Source organism: Acomys minous, assembly GCF_964271855.1.
Source record: "Acomys minous genome assembly, chromosome: 8".
NCBI classification, from domain to species: Eukaryota; Metazoa; Chordata; class Mammalia; order Rodentia; family Muridae; genus Acomys; species Acomys minous.
Window position 1 is genome coordinate 90,633,259 of NC_140489.1, and position 23,273 is coordinate 90,656,531.

Genomic DNA, 23,273 nt, shown 5'->3' on the forward strand with positions numbered 1-23,273 from the left:
GGATGTCCTCTATGAGGCTGGCTGCGTGTTTTGTTCTAGATCTGTCTTCGTGGCTCAGTCACAACAACCTTAACCGTGACTCAAGGATGAGACTGAGTGCCATCTGAAGTGGGGTGAGACACTGACATTTTGTGAGGTGGAATCCATGCAGTTCATTACAAAGGAAACCATGCTGCAGGCCGGGTGATGGCTCAGCAGTTAAGAGCAGTTGCTCTGTGACTTTGCTTTGCAAGGGTATGATGTCAGAGCCAGGTGTGCTGTGTAGCCTTCTGCTCTGGGATCACAAAGGAACATCAGTGGGACTTACTGGCTGCCAGCCTAGTGGTAAAACTCAGCTTCATGTTGACCAAGTGACCTAGGCTAGCATCTGCTCCATGCACACACCCACAGGCGCACGCGCACACACACACACACACACACACACACACACACACACACACAAGCCCACAATAAACTTTTGCAAGCAAGACTATTTTTCACAAATCTGAGCCCCTTAAATTTAATTGTAACCCCCTAGAATCTTCAACTGGGACACATGCTTGTCACACCCATGCCGACGTCAGCATCTGAAAACTCCCTCAGCCCTCAGCTCCTACCTGGGAGATATTTCCATATAGAAGGAATAGGAACATAACAATCTTTGTCCACACTGACCCAGAAGGACAGAGCAGTGATATTTTTCAAATTTCTGCACTTTGGTTGGACAATGCCTGTGAGTCAGGTTTCAGAGTAATAAACGAAATGAGTTAGACAAAAGAAATCTGTTGCCAGTTAAGGGGAGAGGTGCAGGGCACAGCTCAGGTGGTGTAGATGGTTCAACCGCATAAGGGCCTTTTCATTATGATTTCCACAAGAAATAACATTGGTTAGATCCAGAACTTATAAAAAGCCAACTCTGAGGATTAGGTAGAAAAATCTTTGCTTTTAGAATTTGTTGACAATAAAAAAAAATTATGATTTTAAAATAGTCTGTGAAAAAAGTTATGATTTAGAAATTTTAAGTTCATTTAATATTTCATATGAGCAAGTTTTCATTATGTCCCTGGATTTATAGTCCCTGGATTTATAAAATTTAACATTTTCCCCCCTGGAGAACATTCTGGATTTCTTGAGCCAGCAGCAGATATTCCGAGTAGATTGTGTGAATTGGTAGTTTGAGAAAACTCTAGAATTTCTTTTCAAAATCCTAATCCTAGTTCAGTTGGTTGCCGGTCATCTTCACACATGGGGCAAGGCCGACTGGAGAGGCAGAGTGAGCCAGGGAGTTAGGACTAGGTGCTAGATCCCGGGACCCCAGCCTGTGCTTGTTGAGGTGACCCCAAAATTCCAGATAGGACCCAGTGCCCAGCAAAAAACAATAATTTGATCATTTGGAAGACCAGAATGTGCAGAATCTTCCCATGGCTCCCAAGATGTCACCTGTACAGGACCAGGTGGAATTTAGAAAGTTCCAGAGTTGGGCCCCGCAGACTGGAAGGGCAAAGATTGTGAGCATGGACCAGAGGGTTCTTCTCTTGTCAGGGAGATCTCGTAGGTTCCCTGGGATTCCCTTTAGTTAATAAGTCAGTGCAAGCCACTGTCTCAACAAGCATCGTTCTCATCTACAGAACACCCTAACTGATACCTAGAAGACAGGTTAAGGGTCATTACTTCTTTATCCAGAAAATGTTGACAAATCCATCCGGCTCCCCCAGTCTTGAGTGCCTGTGCAGATTAGTTTCTCGTGAATAGTGCTATTTGACAGGAGCATGGTTTTTGAGATAACGCCTTAGTTACCTCTGCTTGGATTTTCTCATTTCCGAACCTACAAGGAATTAACATATCTTTCAAAAATCAGAATAGAACAATGTTAGAATGAGAATGTACATAAATACAATAAGCAACATAGCCTGGTTTTCCAGAGAGCTGACAAAATACTGTGTCTCTGCTGTATATTCCCCAAGTTGATGGGTGCAGTCTTGTGCATTCTCAGCGTTCAGATGAAAGTAGTCTCTAAAATGGATTACTCTGTATTTGAAAGCAATTTTTCACTGCTGTAGTTTAAGAGAGATTGCCTTGGGAGATTTGAGAACTGAATACTGACCAGGGAGCAGGTGACTAAACCAGTGGAACAACAGACTCTTAAGAAGGAATTATCTGGGAAACAATCTGAAATAGTCATATTGGTAGACTAAAATTAAGGGGATGAAGTGCAAATATTTTTCTGATACCCTCTAACAACATAAACTGGTCTAACCTAGTTGGTTAGGAAGTGACAATACTTGATTTATTTATGTGCATGCTTGCATATGCATACATGCATACCTATGATCACTACATATAAAACACATAATTAATAAATCTTAATTTTACCAGTGGCAGAGCCTTTTACTTGATCATTTTGTTACATGGCATTTATGTGGCTTTGACTCACTTATTCCAAAGTTACAGTGATTGGGTCTACAATGATTTTGAAGGCAGGGAAAAGGCAGGGCCTTGCACCATCCTTGTCCTGAGTATAACACAGTGCCCTCCTGACATATTCTGGATTACTGGCTTTTCTGTAGACGATGAACAGGGATGTAGAATGAAACAGGATTCCTCTTCAGATGAAGGAGACGCTCCCAGCTCCTCTGCTTGTTGGACAGTGGCTTGCAATGACTGACTCAGATGTTCTCAGTTGCTCATTGTGGCCCAGCAAGACTGGATCTGAAAGAATGACTGGGCTTTAGTAGGGAGTGGATAAACTGTCTGAACACAGCAGTCCCAGCCATTGCGCTGTAAGATGTGAATAGACTTAATATAGACAGATCTTAACTTCTTTGAAAGGGCTTCCTCGTCTATAAAGTGGAGGTGATGGGGATCACTTCACACAACATAACACACAGAACAAAGAGCGCATGCCTGGACTCTGGGTCAGACTCCCTTGCCTCCCTTCTTCTCTCCTCCCCTTTTGTTTCCCTCTGCCTTTTCCTCCCTCTCTTCCCCTCTCCTCTTTCTCTCCCTCCCACCCCATGCCTTGTTCCAGAAAGGCTGCAACTTAGTGCCCTGGGTCAGAAGTCCGATGTTTTCTGAAGGATTATGGTCTTCATTTCTCATCCCGGGTGGCGACTCATGCAGGAAATGAAGGAATGTAAAACCAGAAGGTGTGTGAACTATTACAGCTCCAGTGGGTGTTTTTAAATCACCTGCATTCTTGCTGTCTTTTACCATTGGAGATTTTTTTCTTTTATTGCATGCTCTCAAGGAAGGGTGCACGTAGAGTCATAGAGGAGGCTTTTGTTTTTAGTTTTCTCTTCTGGATACTTCTTCATTTGTTTTTAAGACATCTGCAGTGTGTTTGTTTGTGTGCTGATGGCTTACAAGGCAGTCTCCAGTAGGGCAGCTCTGGGTTACAGAAGGCTGGCACACACCAACGGCTTTATAACTTGCATAGCAGAAAGGCAGCTACCGTCTTAGAGTCTCTACTAGAATTTGTGACTCTGAGGGTTTGCTTACACCACATTCCCATTTTGTTTTAATGTGTTAAAGGTATTTTCTCTATTCATCTAGCTGAACATAGTTATCTTTTTCCTCTGCACTTTTGCAATCACTCTCCCATCTGCTGGAAACAAGACTGCTCAAACTATTTATTTATTACCTTTAGTCTTGATTTTTCATGGTCAAAGCTCTGGCTTTCTCCTCCTGCCTGGCTCTCTCTATATTGTTAGCCTGCCCACTTTCCTAGGGCTCTCCTTCGTGATGCACATTAGTATTTTTTGTTGACTGGGAGACATCTTTCATGTTTCTCCTCAGTAACAGGAGTCTGAAGATAGGAATACAAAGGCAGAATGCTGTCCCTACTCCTGGTATGCATGCATAGCATGAACTTCCCATGCAATCCCAGCTCCCGCATGGAAGAATGAGCTAAGGTTGCTGAATAACGGGGTATAACTTTCTACTTGCCTTTTTCTTTTTCTGTACAATAAAAAGGTTATGGAGGAAAGTGGGAGTCATACATAATATTAAAATGTATATATCCATGCAGAGGCTTATATTTCTATTCTCTCCATCTAACCTTTTGCCTTCCACTCTTGCCCCACACCCCATGAGTCACATGTAAGTAGCTCCTGCTTGCTGTTGCAGAGCTACCAACTGATAAGCATGATGTAAAGACTGAGAGCCACAAATGCATCTGGCTCAAGTTTTCCTTTTTTTTCCCCTTTTTTTATTATTAATTTATTCATATTACATCTCAGTTGTTAGCCCATCCCTTATATCCTCCCATTCCTCCCTCCCTCCTGCTTCCCCCCTACTCCCATCCCCTATGTCTGTGACTGAGGGGGACCTCCTCCCCCTGTATATGCTCATAGGGTATCGAGTCTCTTCTTGGTGACCTATTATCCTTCCTCTAAGTGCCACCAGGCGTCCCCATCCAAGGGACATGGTCAAATATGGGGCACCACTTAATGGTGGAGAGTGTCCTGCCCATCGGCTAGTCTGGGTAGGGGTTCGAAATTTACTGCCTATATTTTCCTTGGCTGGTACCATAGTTTGAGGAGGACCCCAGGGCCCAGAACCGCCTGTAGTTTTCCAGGACCCTCTGGATCCTTCTATTTCCTTATTCTCCCAGGCTTCTCACACTCAAGGAAATCCCTCTAAAATCGGGGACCAGACAAGGCTGCCCACTTTCCCCATATCTCTTCTATATAGTTCTTGAAGTTCTAGCCAGAGCAATAAGACATCAAAAGGAGATCAAGGGGATCCAAATGGGAAAGAAAGAAGTTAAGTTATCTCTATTTGCAGATGATATGATAGTGTCCCTCAGTAGAAGAATGGATAAAGAAACTGTGGTACATTTACACTATGGAATACTACTCAGCTATTAAAAACAAGGAATTCCTGAGATTTGTGGACAAATGGATTGAACTAGAAATTATCATAATGAGTGAGTTCACCCAGTGGCTCAAGTTTTCACACCCCAAATCTGAGGACCAAGCACACACAGGAGGCAAGAGTAAGGCCATTAGCAGAGAAGTGACGATTTGCGTGATTTGCAGAGTTTGTCCTTTATAGCTTTTGTGGTCCAGGCTCTAGCCTTTCCTGGGCTATGGCTGGGATAGCCTATGGGCCATGTTCTGGGAGCTAATACTGTAAGAGTTAATGATAAAAATCTGCCTTTTGGAAGGAAAAAGGAGTTCAAAAAAACCTATTCTATCGGTCAAAGTATTTTATCTACTAACTACATAAAAGGATGGTTCCCTTTAAGACATTAGAAAAATGAATATTAGAGAGTGTATGTGACTGTTTTGTAGTTTGTAAATAACAGACTTTTTTTAAAGATATGAGATACATATTGTACACATTTTAAAACTATGTCTGTTCAGTTAGCTAAATTCTAAATACTTGACATAGCTTACAAGACCTAACATGACATAGTCTGTCATCATGCATTGCTCCCAAAACTATTTACTTAAAATTCCTCAAGTAGCAGAGGATCCACGCCTTGCTGAATATCTGCGTAAGATGCTTTCTCTGCCAGCCAGGTCCTTCCTCTTATCTGCTCCAGAGTGAATTCCACTTTCAAAGAGGATGCAGCTAAGGTTTCCCGGGCTCCTGAGAGCATTCCTCTTCCCTACTTATATGAAGGTGCCTTTTTATTGGCCTATTTCCTGAAAATTTTCTAGCACTCCTACAGCTAAGACTTGACCATATTCACTGCTGTGTCTGTGAGCACTGCATTGTCTCTGGTGCTTCAGAGAGTGGTGGATGGCCTCATTTATCCATACTCACAGGAATGCAGCGATGTGACCTTCCATTATGTACACATTGTTAGAAACACTCCTGCTTGAAGCAGGGAATATACACTCTTGAAGCCCCAGTTGATGATTTTAATTCACATTTTTGCTGAGACTTAAGAACACAATATGTTGAACAATGTTCGGTCAGTCTTGTTAAATAAGAAAACAACAAAATAAAATAAAAAATTAGTATCTTCAAATTAATTTAGTTCAGTCATAATCATTAGAAATACACACACACACATGAACTATCCACGGTGTATCAATTGGCAAATGTCTTATGAAATATTTTGACTACAGTTATACAAATAATAAGATAGAGGCTGAATTAGATTTTTTTCCCACTTTAATTTCTATAGTTTTTGGCAAATGTCAAACACAGGACATTTTCTGTGGATCTGTAGAAGGAATTTATGACTTCAAAAAGAAAAGCTGACGACCAGAGTGAGAATGTGATCTTTTAAATGGATCAGTTTTATTCAAATGTAATTTCTCTATTTCATGTGAGCATGTATGCATGTGAGCTTGCTTAGGTGTAAATCAATCTCCTTCTTCTTTTATTTTTTTAGTGTAATAAGGTCTTCAGAAAACAGAAACCAGCCAGTGGCAGATGCCTTGCCTCAGGATGAGGAGCAATTCCAGACGCTGTCCTGGGGATTCTGGGGTAATTCTTTGCATAACTGTAGGCTGTATGCTTAACATTCTTCTGAATATCCTGACCAAACTGGCCCCTTTAATAAGACATTTAGAGATCTTTCTGATAACATTAAAAACACGAACAAACAAACAACCCTCAGATATGCCCAGAGAACAGAATGAAGGCTCTGAATCTTGGGGAATTGACTTGTCACCCATAATCCATTAAGCAGAGGGTGACATTGCAAATTTCACGATGAAATGTACACTATCACTAACTCTAGTGGCCCATCTGGAAGGAATTGGAATAGAGAGAGAAAGAGCCTACACCTCCTGTAGTAGGGACTCTAAGTCCCAGGGCTTCATGACAGAAAGGACACTGGGCCTGAAGTGGCCAAGGTAATAAATGAATTGCATATGGATCTTAAAGCCTTTCTTGGCAAAATGACAACTGTTTTCTGTTAGTCCAGCTAATCTGAGATTAATTTAGAACAATGTTTTAACATCGGGCTTTTATGTTTCTCTGACCTGGCACACAGCACACTGAAACACAAATTCCCAACAGTGAAGGTTTCCCCTCATTTTTGTCATTTTGTCATTGTATCACTGCCTGATGTCACTGTGTTCTGGATTTGAGACAAAAAGAGAAAGGGTGAAAGGTTTTTCCTATTATTAGGAATTTCTTGAGATTCAGATACTGGCATCTTATATAGTAAATAAACATAATAAACTTTTATTTTTTTTATTTTTTTCTCCTTTATTAATTTATTCTTGTTACATCTCAATGGTTATCCCATCCCTTGTATCCTCCCATTCTTCCCTCCCTCCTCTTTTCCCCTTGTTCCCCTCCCCTATGACTGTTCCTGAGGGGGATTACCTCCCCCTGTATATGTTCATAGGGTATCAAGTCTCTTCTTGGTAACCTGCTGTCCTTCCTCTGAGTGCCACCAGGTCTCCCCCTCCAGGGGACATGGTCAAAGGTGAGGCACCAGAGTATGTGAGAAAGTAATATCCCACTCTCCACTCTACTGTGGAGAGTGTTCTGTCCATTGTCTAGATCTGGGTAGGGGTTTAAGGTTTACCTCCTGTGTTGTCCTTGGCTGGTGCCTTAGTTTGAGCGGTACTCCTGAGCCCAAATCTGCCTATCATAATGTTCTACTTGTAGGTTTCTAGGACCCTCTGGATCCTTCTACTTTGCCATTCTCCCATGCTTCTCTCATCTAGAGTCCCAATAGAATGTCCTCCCCTCTGTCTCAGTTTCCTGGTAAGTGAAGGCTTTCATGGGACATGCTCCTTGGGCTAATATGCAGATATAAGTGAGTATATACCATTTGAGTCTTTCTGCTTCTGGGTTAACTCACTCATTATAATCATTTCTAGCTCAATCCATTTGTCCACAAATTTCGGGAATTCCTTGTTTTTAATAGCTGAATAGTATTCCATAGTGTATATGTACCACAGTTTCTTTATCTATTCTTCTATTGATGGACACTTAGGCTGTTTCCATGTTCTGGCTATTATGAATAAGGCTGCTATGAACATGGAAAAAATATATTGGTCTACAAGTCTTAAAAAAACAGATCCTAGACATTTCCAAGTTAGTGGTGTGTGTGTGTGTGTGTGTGTGTGTGTGTGTGTGTGTGTGTGTCTGTCTGTCTGTCTGTCTGTCTGTCTGTCTGTCTGTCTTAGTTTTTAAAATTTAACTCGTGGATACTTTCAGGTCTTACTACCTCCCCAATTTCTGCCTTTCATCTTGTTAAGCTCTGCTTCCTTTATTGACACTAGTTGGAAGTTTACACCACACTAGACCTGACCTGCACGAAGAACCGTCCGTTCCTCCCCCTGTGCCCATTATGTGCCAACTCTACCCACAGAAGTCATGAAACCCACTCAGGCACCTCTTCCTCTTCTCGAAGCATGTTGAATGGAGTTGGAAACCAACAAGAAACTCTTCCCCAGAAAACCTCATTATGTGAGTGGTAAATCTTTCTGACACTCTTTCTGTTGATGTCATCTGCCTTGACGACTAACCCCAAGTGTGGGTGGAAGGGGATAGTTTCCTTCCATAACTTTCATTTGATGGCAGTACAAACAGTCCTGTTGTAAGTGTGACACAGTCTGGCACATTAGGAACATTTGTCATTTTTAGATAAGCCGTATATACACCCACTCCTAGCATCTTTCTCTCCAGTTTCTCAAGAGAAATAAAAGTAGGTATGCAAAATGATTTGCCAAGGGAGATTATGAAAACTTTTACCACTGTTTCAAACTGGAACCCACCAAATATCCATCAAGAGTATAATAGACAAATTTTGGTATATCAGTGAACTGAGTAGTAACACAGAGAAAAATATACTCAACTACGAGGATGGCTCTCAAAGTATATTCATTAAAAAAAGCACAACAGCCATATCCATAGATATAGTAGAAAATCCCATTCATTTTAAGCCCTGCCCCCACCAGGTTGCTTCCTATTTTTGGAAGTAGACAGCTAGAATTATCTAGAAAAGAGTTCAAAGGAATTTTAAATGTGCTAGAAAAATCTCAATACTGTTTCCTTTGAGTACTATATGAGTGTATGAAATTTCAAAGTTCACTTGTTTGAGCATATATATAGTCTGGTACATATCAATGATATTGCACACTTTATAAGTATTGAGGTAATTGATATATTAAGCTTGCTAACAGGTACCTCTTGGTATAGCACATACGCTTGCTTCAAAATCATTTTGTTACAAAAGATATCAATACTATGAGGTAGTAATTTGTAATTCTGTTTTGCATATGAAGAAACTGGGATCAGGATTGCAAAAAAGAAAGAAAGGAAGAAAGAAAGAAAGAAAGAAAGGCCGTGGATCCAGATGTGGATCCTACTTACTTTTACCAATGTATTTTATATTGAAATTTCAAATTACTGATTGTCATCCTTTCGTTTTAAGTTTAAGACTTTCTATTTGCATTTCTCTTTTAATAATTGCTGTTTCAATCAGTGTAAGAGAAAATCTCAGTGTAGTTGTAATTTTTGCTTCTCTTATGGCTAATGAGCTTTAATGGTTTTATTTTTTAGATTCATTGGCTCAATTTTTGAAGTTAGAGAATGGCATCGTTCAACAGATAATTCTCCAATCTTAAGAGGCTTCCTATTGTGGCTAGTGCACCAGGTGGTAGTTTTTGAATGTAACTGGAGTTTGTGTGGCTTTGATAACTAATGAGTCAGGGCCCGAGTCCTGTTCACTACAATGGACACTATTGTCAGCCCTCTTCAGTAGAGTCTGTGTGACAAGCATTGCACAGGCCTGAAGACTAGCACCCGATTCTCTGTCTTTATCCTATTTCTTTAAGCTTCATCCCCTCTATTCTATTTCTTAGACTTCAGTCCCAGGTCAGAATCTTTTTCAGGTATGCACATCGCTAAGAGACATTGCTAACATGGGGCTGCAGCCAGGGATCGTTCAAGCTTAAAGTTCACCGTCAAGCTCCACTGGTCTTCTCTACTTATCAAAGAAACATACCTAAGAATTAGCCATTTGGTGCTATCTTTTGACATTTACCAAAAAACAGAGTGTTTCAAAAAAACTATCTTGATTCCTGTAACCTCAGCACCAGGTGCTGGGCAAAATAATTAGCAAGAGAAGGCTGAGCTTTGGCGAGGAATGCATCCGTACTGATAGCAAGCCAATTACTTACAAATGATGTTGTCTTTTACTGTGCATTTAAAGTTATAGTTCGAATTATGACAAAACTGTCTGTACCTGCACCATGTATGCTTGACTGCTCACTGATCCCTTTGACCCTACTCCATGGAAACTGGAGTTCCCCCACACTCCCCCACCCCCGCTTTTGAAATGAATGTATATAACTCTAGACTGCTTGCTTGAAAAAATACACTCAGATGCAAAACTTTCTCGTGAGTTTTGTTTCTGTTTGTCACTGCCTTATCTTCTGTCCACCGATGCTTCAAGAACCCCGTATGCAGGGACCTATCCCCAACTGAGCTGGTCCGTGGCACACTGTCACTAAGACTGAATCTTCCTGTGATTTATGGCTTTCGATGATAAGTGCTTTAAGTCTTTACTCTGGCTAGCCAGGAAGCAAAGGCACGGAAAAGCTAATGGACTTCAAGAGTATGAGATAATGATGTGTACAAAGGTTCCTCAAGTGTTAACAACACTGACAGTAGGCATGAATGAGACCACATGACAGAGCGTGCCTCTTCTGCCACGAAGTGCTGATAAAGTAAGTTATATTGCATGATTATTGCAAAGAAAATGGATAGCTTTTAGCTGCTGAGCTTCCTCTCAGTGACCTGATTACAATGCATCAGGGAGATAGGACACAGCTGCCCTTGTCAGTAACTGTTAGTTACTGCTGGTAATCATTACTGATTATGAGGAAAATGTAAAGGACAAAGAGTAATGTCTGACAGCATCCCCTTTATGCTGTATTTGTTTTGACGATTTATCTCTTTCTACCTTTCAACATTCGTATGTGGTTTTTTTTTTGTTGTTGTTGTTGTTGGTTTGATAGCTGCCTGCTGCTGTCTTTGCACATCCTGGGGAGGATGGATGGGAGGATGGATGGGAGGATGGATGGGAGGATGGATGGGATACAGTAAGGACTGCAGGTATTCTTGTTCAATCAAATCTGTAAATAATGTTGATAAGAAACAAAATTGTTCAATACAGTAACTCATCCTATTTATACAATATTTATATTTATTAGTTAATTAAAATTAACCATTACATGGACTCTGCAGTAACAGACTTATTATCCCCACCACTTGTCTCTGTCCAATCTTAAAACAGCAAGAGGTTGATAATTCTAGGGCATGTGTAACTCCCCTACTATACCCAGAAACTTTCTGTAGCTCCAAGCTTTACAGGGAAATTTCATAGAATCAGAGAATTCTGGAAACTAGAAATTGGAAGATATTTAGTGTTTAAGTAGGCTATAGGCTAGCATGTTTCTACTCTTATTATAGAGATAAAGGTAAAGATATTGGGCTTTGCAGGGTGTAAAGTGACTGTGGTAATATAAAAGCTTCCGTAGACATCATGCAAGTGAGAGTGAGTGTGGGACAATATAATGTCACTCACAAAAACAGGCACTAGTTACTACCATAGAGTATAATTCAACAGTCCTGAGCAAGTAGACTGGCAAGAGGGTTTGGAATGTAGTTTGGCTTTTATCATTCTGGGAAATATATTTTTCTTGTCAGAGGATGATAGTAAAAGTTGTAAATTTTTTTTAAAAAAAAGTATAGCTTGTCTATTTACAGTCAGAAGAGTCAAAGAACTATTTTAATATTAGGACATAACTTCCCTAAGAATTAAGATTCATTCCTGACAGAGCCAGATATACACACAGAAATAACTATGAACAACAATTAAATGCTAAAAGATTTTATGACTAGGAATTAAATCTGTACAATGCTGTAAATATGTTAGTATTGGCCTACCTCCTTACAAATCAGCATTGCTTTCTGTGTTCTTTCTTCTTCTTACACAATTAAGAAGGAGGAGGAGGGGTAAAACAATCATTTGGTCACTGTCTTCGGGTTATAATTACTGTAATGAAACACCATGAACAAAGCTACTTGGGGAGAATAGGGTTCATTTGGCTTACTCTTTTACTTCACTGTTCATCATCAAAGGAAGTTAGGACAGGAATTCAAACAGAGCAGGACCTGGAGGCAGCAGCTGAGGTGGGGGCTGGGTCCCTCCCAACAAACACTAAGAAAACCCTTTAAGCTGGATGTTATGGAGGCATTTTCTCTGTTGAGTCTCCCTCTTCTAAGATGACTATAGTTTGTGTCAAGTTGGTATAAAACTAGCCAGCAAACGTTGTCAAGGTAACACACAAACACATCATTATTAAGCCACAACCTTTCTTTCTTGTTTATTCCCAACATCGCACATTTAAGAAGACACCACAATAAAAGTCCTACAGTCTTACAAATTCAAACCCTTCAAAGGTTGTCTTTTAAAATTTCAGTCTCTATAAATTCTAAAATCACCTTTTAAAATTTATTTTTCCTCCCTCCACTCCTCTCAGTCACTCCCTCCTCAAGATCCACTCCTCTTTCTTTCGCAAAAAAAAAGAAAGAAAGAAAGAAAAGAAAGAAAGAAAGAAAAGAAAAGAAGGCAAGCCTCCCAGGAATGTCAAACAAACACGGTATAACAAGTTAAAATGAAATTCGGCATAAGCCTTCATATGAAGCCTGGATGAGGCAATCCAGGTGGAAGAGGAAAAGGGGTCTCAAGTGCAGGCAAAAACAAAATCAGAGACACTCTCACTTCCACTGTTGGGAGTCCCACAAGAACAACAGGCTACATAAAATCTCTTTTTAAAGTTTAGTTTTCAACTGCGGACTTCTTTTTATTCATTCATTCATTCATTCATTCATTCGTATTACATCTCAATTATTATCCCATCCCTTCTATCCTCCCATTCCTCCCTCCCTTTCACTTTCACCCTATTCCCCTCCCCTATGACTGTGGCTGAGGGGTACCTCCTCCCCCTGTATATGCTCATAGGGTATAAATTCTCCTCTTGGTAGTCTGCTATCCTTCCTCTGAGTGCCACCAGGTCTCCCCATTAAGGGGCCGTGGTCAAAAATGGGGCATCAGAGTTCATGTGAAAGTCAGTCCCCACTCTTCACTCATCTGTGGAGAATGTCCTGTCCATTGGCTAGATCTGGGTAGGGGTTCGATGTTTACTGCATGTATTGTCCTTGGTTGGTGCCATATCAATTGTGGACTTCTATAAAATCAAATAGATTAAATATTTTCTTACTTCAAGATAGAAGCAGCAGCAGCAGCACAGAGTCACAGTCACAGTCAAATCAAATCAAAACCAAAACCCCACAGTGTAAATAACTCCATGGCCAATATCTGATCTCTACCTCGTCTTCAGAGCTCCTCCTAGGGACTTGGGTCATTTTGCTGCTCCTCCCTCTGCAGTGTACACAGCTCGTATTTTTAGCTTAGGCCAGCTCCAATTCATACCTGTTTTTGGAGGTCATCCCATGATACTGGCACCTCCACAATGCTGGGGTCTCTCGCTGCCACTGGACTGTACTTTCAACAACAGCCTCCCCTGGCCTCTCTTCAGGGACTCCAACCCTGCTGCATAGTGCCAAAGCTCAGCTGTGCTCCATGACTCCTTCTTGCCTTCCAAACCAGCGCCACCTGGATGACCCATACCACCAATTTCCACTGCTAGCACAAGGTGCAAGCTCGCGGGCCTCGGAACTGCTGCTTGTGTGTGTTGACTCTTAAGAACCTCTTCCTAGAAGATTTCATTTCAGTGAATCTGGTGTCTTTTTAACCACAGTTTATTTCTTGGTTCTAGATAAAAAGCATCAATTGCACTAGTACAACAAGGGGATCATTTTAGTGACTCCGGTATCTTGTTAATAATGGCTGATTCTCCAGTTCCCAGACAACCAGAACCACAACTTGCTTTTTATTCTTTTCTCATACATTCCATCCTGGCTGAAGTTTCCTCTTCCTCCACTCCTCCTAGTCCCTTTCCTCACCTCTCCTCTTTCCCACATCCATGCCCCCTCATTTTCCCTTTAGAAAAGAGCAGGACTCCCAAGGCCTCAGCCGAAGACAGCATAAAAACTTACAATAAGACTAGGCAAAACCCTGCATATCCAGGCTAGATGAGGCAACCTAGTAGGAGGAAAAAGGCCGCCAAACCAGGCAAAAGAGTTAGAGAGACCTCCAGCTCCGAGTGTTATGAGTCCCACAAAACCACCAAGCTACACAACCGTAACCTAGATGCAGAGGACCTAGTGCAGACCTGTACAGGCTCTGTCATAGTTGCTTCAGTCTCTGTGAGGCCCAGTGAGCCCTGCTTAGTGATTCTCTGGCCCATGTTCCTTTTTTTATTTTTATGATTTATTTAATTTTATTTATTTTGAACTGTTATTTATTTTTCTCTCATAGACTGCACCTCAACAACGGTTTCCCCTCCCCCTACCAGTCCCGCCCTCCCTGCCAGGCACTCCTCTTCAATTTCACTTCAGAAAAGGGCAGGTCTCTCAGGGATAGCAGCCAAACCTGGCATATCAAATTGAGATAATACAAGGCATCTCCCCTTGTATTAAGGCTGGACAAGGTGACCCAGTAGGAAGAAGAGGGTTCCAAAAGCAGGCAGGAGAGTCAGAGACAGCCTCTCTTCCTGCTGTTAGGAGTCCCACAAAAAGACTAAGCTACACAACCATAACACATATGCAGAGGTCATAGGTCAGAACCATACATGCTTCCTGGTTGTCAACCACAGATTCTTAATTCAAAATAGTAAATGGCCCAGGTAGAGTCATTAAAGGGCTTTCAAACTTCTCTCTGGAAGTTAGCAAGCCAGGCCTCTATCATCTTCATTGTTCTGAAGATCTTATCTTCTAAGTTCCTATAGAATGCACCACCAAGCACTGACGCTCCTTGCCTCTTCTAGGCTAAAGTTCTAAAGTCCTTTCACAGTCCTTCCAAAACCACCCCAGCAATGCCACACAGTCCTGGCACTAACTTCTGTTTTAGGATTATCATTGCTGTGATGAAACACCATGACCAAAGCAGTTTAGAGGGCAGAGGGTTTATTTGATTTGCACTTACAGTTGAAGGAAGTCAGGATAGGACCACAAGTAGGGCAGGAACTTCGGTATAGGAGCTGATGCAGAGGTCATGGAGGGGTGTTGCTTACTGGCTTGCTCTTCCTGGCTTCCTGAGACTGCATTCTTAACAGAAGCCAAGAAGCCCAGGGGTGGCCCCACCCACAATGGGCTGGGCCCTTTCCCATCAATCACTAACTAAATACTCTATAGGCTTGCCTACAAACCAACATTGTAGAGGAGTTTTCTGCTTTGAGGTTCCCTCCTTTCAGATAAGTATAGCTTGTGTCAAATTGATATAAAACACCAGCACAGCCAGTCAGAATTTTCTCTTTGGACAGAGCAGTTCAAAGTGACATTATAATGTAAAATGACTGGTTTTGTGTGTGTATTCACAGTTGGGATGGCAAAATTTCTCTTAGAAGAGAAAACACTAGATTACACCATATCAAGCTATCTAACTACATGTTTCAGAGTCATTTTTTGATCCAATGTATGTCAACAATAATTTGTATTTTCTTAATATTTTCATTTCATGAGATCCATTTTCCTTTGATGGTTTTCCCATCTATCTGCAATAAAGATGTGTTGGCTCTGTTTTTTAACAATTAAACTTTATTATACAACCCAACTAGCTTACACAAGAAAGAAAAAAGGTTAAAGGGACAAAAGAGTGAGCCTTCCGGTATTCATTCCACAGGACGGGTCCTTAGGTGTCTCTCTGGCCCGTGTGCTGGTCCGGCCTGGTTGCTGCTCCCCACAAGCTCTCGCCCGGGCTGAACTTGTTGTTCTCTCCTCCCTACTTCCCTGAGTCACATGGAAAGGGTGTCTCCTTCTCCCATTGAGAGTCAATTAGGAAAACAATAGCCCAGGTGGGGTTTCCAGGTCTGTTTCCTGAATTCCAAGCCCAGGAAGGCTCCACTCAGTCTATCACTAGGTATTCATGGGGTGCCCCAAGAGTAAAGCCCGCCAAGACTGCTTCCACCTGTGACAAAGCTTAATCTTTCCCACAAAGATGTTTATTAAAAATATATATATAAAAAGAGCACAGCAACTGGTTACCCAATACCAAGTGGTCATCCGTGAAAACAAAATCATACAATCAATATTATGATTGATCAGGTTGTATTTACACACAGACACACATATACACTCACACATATATGTAGAGAGAGATTTTGTGTGTGTATGTATGTATATATGTATGTAACAATAGTTAAAAATAATAGGCCATGACTTTGAAATAGAGCAAGGTGTTTTACATCATAGGGTTTAGAGAGAAGAAAGATATAATTATAATCTCAAAAACATTTATAAAAAAAGACAGATGTTACTGTTAAGATGTTTCCTGTATCATATTTCTTTCACCCTTAGAGTTAATTTCTCTTGGTAACTCTCTTTGAAAGTGGTTTATCCATCCCAAAGAGAAAATTGTTTTTCTTCTTAGAAAGTACACAGCAGATTTTAGTCAGCCAAGACAGAGGGAATCACTGGGAGTCATTTCATTCTCCCCATATCTGCCTGTGTACACCCCCCTCCACTTTCTCAACAGAGCTCTGACCTTGAAAATGAGAGCTCTCCGATGACGATGGCTAATGGGGTGTGCAATGGCTTTGCTGTGTCCTCCTGCCCTAGAAGTTCATGACTTGGGAGCTTGTTCCTCAGATTTCTCTGTTAATGACACCCAGGGGAGTAATTGAAGAGGAGATGAAGTCTTGAAAATGGAGCTCTCAGGATGGCAGTAGAGGCTTTTGAAGAAAAGAAAGTGGAAGCTTTCTTTGAAGAAAAGAAAGCTAGAACACGTCTTACCTCGTGATGGTCTCAGTCCCGTTATCACGTAGCCAGGTGGGCTTTACTAGATCATGGCAACTGTTGTCATGGGCTTCTTAGTCATGAATTTCCATAATCTTCTACTCTTTCTTATGGACAAATAGGATGCAAGTATCTGTTATGGGAACAAGAAACAAATTAAGCCAGACAGTTTGCCTAAAAGACTAGATTAGTATAGAAGACGTTTCCAAAGATGACTTAAGACTCTTGCACTACATGTTGTTTTGCAAGGCAATTTTCCGTCCTCTCCCATCAGGAGGCAATCTTGCCCTCCCAGGGGTCTTCCATGTGCTACTTCGAATTCCTCAGAAGAGATGCTGTCTCATTTCTAGGACTACATTTTACTAGGACTTATAGCCTCCATTAACGCCTGCCCTGCTGGAGGCTGTAAGATCATAGCAGTCACACCGCCTTGCTACAGACACTGAGTGAAAAGAGGATTCCGGTTGGTCAGTCTATCGCAGTTGAAGTACCCCATCATCATAGCGTAGTTTAATCTGGCCGTCTAGTAAATGTTAAAATAGTAGTCATTATCTTTGCTAGTGTTCCTTCGGTGCTATAAGTATGAACAATACCCACTCCCAAACCTTGTAACACACACTGAAACACAGGACAGAAAAACCTTAGGTTTCACATGCCAAGATCCAAGTCACATTTTTTTGTGTAAGTACACTCTTAACAGGTGTTTATAACTTTCACAGTCTAATAGTCAAAGAAATGTCATTTATCCTGTCTACAAATCTGTTAGCGAATCTCTGTATGAATTATATAATGCAAATATGAGCACGTGAGCAGAGTGTGTTATTCAAAACTTTCCTACAGGAGGTTTAACCGTTGAGTGAGGAAAGAGTGTTTAAATTCATTATAATATGAATTGATAGTTTTCCACATGAGATTCCTTTCCTTTGAGTTCTGCTAGCTCTCAGCAGCAGGTTTACAATTGTTTTAATGATTATTGATAATTTTAAGTGGGCTCTCTTCCTGACTTCCTTACAGTAAGGCTTTGATTACTCTCCTCTACTATTGTCCAGACGCTTCCAGGATAGCTGCTTGATCAGCCAGGCAGTGGATTTGCCACCAAATCCTTCTAATTCAATGGTAGTCCGGGTTTCCCATTCAGGATCTGAGCGCATTTTCCATCCCCTCGCGTCTTTCTACAGTTGCTATGAAGGTTTGCGTATTAAGATCAGCTGGTCTTTCTTCCGCAGGCGGACTCCTACAGTGAGACTATCTGACATACGAGAAGGATGAAAGGAAGGAGGACCCAAAAAGCTATCTACGGTTTGGCTTTATGGCTTTCTGTTTGGGTCTACTTTGAATTCAGCTGGCTTGAAGCAGAGTTCAGCCAACCGTGGCTGTGGCTGAGATAAGAGGCATCAAGGGACGGCTGCGTCCTTTCATCGCCAGAGCTCCTTCTATCGCTGACATTACCGGGAGCCATTGCAGAGGCACTGATAACCCACTCCCTGCCTCTGAGAGTGTATTCTGAATACATTTTTAAAGAATCATGGCCAAGAATACTGATTTATTTTTTTCCTCAGGACTTTGTTCCTCTCTGCTTAGTAAGGATTCCTTTGAAAGACAATTTTGCACTACCAGGCCCCTCTGATTCAAACGTCACATAGCAATTCGGGAACAAATCTCGGAGGTCATGGCATCTTGATTAAATATTTTAGAAAAGAAGATCATAGTTCTCCAAAAAGAAAAGAATTAAAGACCAAATCTGAGCATTTACCGTAATGTATAATATTTTTTCTTGCAACGCGGATGAAGAGGATCAATCATTGTTGATAGTGTTAGATATAGTATTGGATGCTTGAGAAGGCAGAAGCAAGTGTTGTATAGCTCCACTTTTCCTACAGTTAGAAAATCACCAGATGATTGAGGTGAGGGAGAGGCGTTGAGTTGGATAAATGCCTTTCCCTCACCTCAATCATCTGGAGACTGACAACCTGAACTGGGGTCGAGTTGAGTGTAGTATCCATAGAAACATCCTCCATATCACACTCAGTCCCTTCATGGCCCCTCAGGAACAGGGTTAATGAATTGAACAGACATGAAAAAAAGAAAAAAAAAACCCAGGATGTTCAGTTAGATTTGACTTCTAAATAAACAATAACTGTTTACTATAAACATGTCTCATAAAATAATGAGAATAATTATTTGTCACTTAAACTCAGTCCCCTGTTTTTCTGATGTGGTAGCCATTCTCTCAGATGGGAAGGGTGCAGAGAATCTGCATTTGGTCAAACTGTCCCTGGAAGTCAAACACTCGAGTTCTAGGACCTTTGTACCTTCTTGGCAACAAAAGACAGACTAGCCAAGTGATGGTATTTATGTGCTATAAATTACCAAAAGAGGAACATCTCCCGATTCCAATAAGGCAATTATATCTTGAGTAAAGAACTATTGATTATCTAGCATAATTGTACCAGACTGTGGTTTAACGGAAATCTGTATCTACAACCTACTGTCACTGTTGAGTTTATAAGTAAATCTGTTCTAATAAAAAAAAAAGAAAGAAAGAAAGAAAGAAAGAAAGAAAGAAAGAAAGAAAATCACCATACTGACATACTGATTGGTTTAGAAAGACAGAAAAATTAATTTCTTCCACTTTGGAGTCTTTTTTAAAATTCATTTTTAATTTATATATTCACTTTACATCCTGATCATAGATCCCTCCCTCCTCTTCTGCTGGTCCCTCCCTCCCACCCTTTTATCTTATTGTCTTTCTCTCCTTGTCCTCAGAAAAGGGGAGCCACCCCCACCAACCCACGCCAACACATAAAGTCGCATCAGGACTGAGCTCTTCTTCGTCCACTGAAGTCAGGCCCAAGGCAGCCCAGTTAGGGTAAAGTGATCGAAAGCAGACAACAGAGTCCGTGTCATTGACAGCACCTTCTCAACTTACTAGATGATGATCAAACTGCCCACCGGTTACATATGCGCAAGGGGGTCTAAATCAATTTCATGCATGCTTTTTGGTGGGTGCTTCCATCTCTATAAGCCACCGTGGGTTTAGGTTAATTGACTCTGTTGGTCTTCCTGTAGCGTTCTAAGCCAGAGAACTGTGGCAGGGTAGACTACAGGGAGGGTATGGGGATGTCTCTAGCTGAGCCTGATATTGGCAGGGGACTGGAAACTGAGGAGGCCATCTTCTAGCCAAGAAGGACCTATAGTGGTGAAAGAGAACCACCAATCCACCTACAAAACTTTTGGACCAAAATTCACCCTATCAGCAAGATGTACAGAGATAAAGATGAGTAGAGACCGAGAGATTGCCCAACCAATGCCTGGCATAACCTGACACCCACCCTATGGGAGAGAGGCAACCCCTGACATCATTAAGGATACTCTGCTATGGTTACAGGTAGAAGCCTAACTTTCCTGAGAAGCCCCACCCAGCAGCTGATGGAATCAGAGGCTAAGACTCACAGCAAAGCATTAGGTGGAGGTTGGGTTGTCCTGTGGAAGAGTGGGAGAGAGGGGCAGTTTGGAGTCTTCCATAGGATAAACCCAACCTAAATCCTAGCAAGGATGAAAGGGAGGTTTATGGGCCTACCATATATATCTGAAGTGCTATTGGTAATCTGAAGGCTGCTGGGGGAGACAAAGTCATTTTTCTGTAGGGATGAGGCCCCTAAAACGCTCCTCATGTTCAAGTACATGGTCCTACATTCATGCACACACAGCAATAGTTTTCCTGGTTGTTTTAAATCACTTAAAGTTGAGAGGAAAAAATGGGGATGGGATAGGGGAGAAACTGATGGGGGTGAAGGGGATTGGATTTGATCAAAGCACATTATATGCATGCATGAAACCCTCAATAATAAAACCTGAGTAAACTATCAATATGAAGTTTATTTTACTTTTAAAAATATAAACTAAAAATTATGTTTAAAAATAGGTTTTGAATTGCATCAGAGTATTGTCTTAAGGTTATTGTTGCTGTGATGAAAAACCACGAACAAAAGCAACTTGGGAAGGAAAGGGTTGCCTTACACTTCCATATCCCTGTTCATGTTCAAAGGAAGTCAGGACAGGAACTCAAATTGGGCAGGGACCTGGAGGCAGGAGCTAATGCAGAGGCCATGGAGGGGTGCTATTGACTGGCTTGCTCATCATGGCTTGCTTAGCCTGCGTCCCCCCTCCCCCTCTCATTTGATTTGTTTTTGTAGCCTTAGCTGTCCTGGATCTTCCTCTGTAGACCAGGCTGGCCTTGATCTCACAGTGATCTCCCTGCCTCTGCCTTCCAAGTACTGGGATTAAAGCGGTGTACCACCCTGCCAGTCTGCTTTCTTATAAACCTTGAGGATCACCAGCCCAGGGATGATCCCATCCACATTGGGCTGGGCTCTCTCCAGGATTCACTTATTAAGAAAATGCTCTACAAGCTCGTGTACAGCTGCATCTTATAGAGACATCTCCTCCATTGAAATTCTCTCCTCCCAGATGACTTTAGCTTGTGTCAAGTTTACATAAAACTAGCCATCACAAGTATGAATTATCTAATGATTGAAATAATGAGAGATGGACAGTATTACTAGAGAAACTAAGAAAACAATTTAAAAATATAATAGATATCTACAATGTTTTTGGATTGGGGAACTCAATTTATTTGTATAGATATTCTCAAATCTTTGGCATTCATGCCAATAAAGATGAGAAAAGAAATCTGCATAGTTATAAATAACAATAGAAAGGTATTTGTGAGTATTGGAAATAATGGAGCATGTTTTCATTGTTAACTGGTGCAACAAGACACTAAGGTGATACAACATGTGAGAATTCTATTTAAATTTCCAGAATGGATCTTGTAAAGTTAGGAGAGACCAGAACCCCTCAGGTAGGCCATGTAGTTGAGCTTTGTGGGAGAGAAGTCAAAGGTGGGATGTGGCACAGAAAATCAGGGAGCAAAGTTGAACCCACAGATTTGGGGTGGAAAATGACTTCATATGATCTGAAAATTCAGAAGTGATAGCCTATAGAGAGTCAGAGAATGTCGGGGTACTTAGGAGGCTCTGGAAAGCTTTGATCTGTACAAACCTGCAGAGTGAGGGGCACGAGGCCAACCTTGACTGCATACTTGCAGGGATCTGCCACCCAAGGTCAGCACACACTGACAAGATGATCTGACGTTATCATATAAACTGATGGAAGAAAATTCACACCTAACAGAAGGAAGAGCTAAGAGCCTATATGAGAAACTGTAAAATTAAGCCTCACATTGTTTCCTAAAGATTGTGTAGAATGGAAATTTACACGAAAAGAGAATGAACATCGTCAAAGGAAGAAATGGCCGTTCTACAAATTCTAATAAGATAGCTTCACAAAGATATCAACGATATTATTAAGACACGACAAAGTAAACCACAGAAATCTTTTGAATAGTGAGGCAATGATTAATGGTTTAGATTTAGTCAAATAAACTTGAGGTTTGTTATTTATACTAAGCAGCCTAGACCCAAAAAAATAAGTGTTGAGTTCTGTGGACTATAGATGCCCATCCTGCCCTTGATGGGACAGTACGGGGATGGAAATCGAGGTGTGAGGATACATTACAATGTCTAATAGGGTTACCAGGGGCCCAAGCAGTAAGCAACAGATATGTTGTCACAATGAGGTCCCTACTTTTGACATTTCTCACTTCAACTGGAAATGGCACATAGGCTGTAGCTGTTGGCCCTATTTTTTATCGAGCAGATCTATGAATGATAAGAAGATTCTCTAATTGTCACTTTGCATGAAGGAGCTGTCTGTGTGGAAAGCGGTGCAAAGCTGCCTTCAGCGTTTGCATTGCCACTCAGGTTTGCATATTTTGTAACAGTTTCAGCGGCCTCTCTGTGTACACAGTCCATATGAAAGCAACACGGAATGGATATGGGCCTTTGCTCAGCAATGCATAATTCAGTTAGAGGATGACAGATTCATACGAAACTGCAATTCAACTTAATATGAAGATTTGCAAATGACCTTGTCAGTCCCTATGCAAATACCGAAGAGCTAGGAGTCCAATATGGATGTCAAGAAAGATGTTCTCATTGAGGCGCCTCATGAGCTATTAGATGAAAGATGTGTCAGAATGAACAACGCAGAAAGGGGCAGATGGTAGGAGACATTCAATGCAATGATGGTACAAGTCACCCTTTACTGTGCAAAGTTACCTTAAGTAAACTGTACAGTGATAGATGGCAGAGGCTCCTGCAGCCAGGCAAAAGAAAATACAGTAGAAAAAGGCAATTCCAAGAAAACAGCAGAGAGAGAAGCCTCCTTGCTTCAGCAGCGTTCAGTAATTGCAAGCCAATTGCAGAGAAGCCAGGCTCATAGGGTTTCTAACTTTACAGATGCTTGGTTTATTTTAGGTCAGGACGATGCAAGTTGTACCCAGTGTAAACAGAATATAAAGTTGGGTTGGTTTTGAATGAGCTTTT

The 23,273-nt window shown here is 41.3% G+C and overlaps 1 long non-coding RNA gene across 4 annotated transcripts in view; it reads right to left on the reverse strand.

Annotated features, from left to right (window-relative positions):
- Positions 1–2,376: 2,376 nt before the first annotated feature.
- The window catches only part of LOC311603942, a 44,218-nt gene continuing 23,321 nt past the window's right edge, over positions 2,377–23,273 (reverse strand). For all 4 annotated transcript variants that reach the window (XR_014781334.1, XR_014781335.1, XR_014781336.1 and 1 more), the window contains 2 exons: positions 16,822–16,957; positions 2,377–2,688 (listed from right to left, as the gene is read on the reverse strand). This is a non-coding gene — a long non-coding RNA (uncharacterized lncRNA). The remainder of the gene's footprint in view (positions 2,689–16,821; positions 16,958–23,273) is intronic.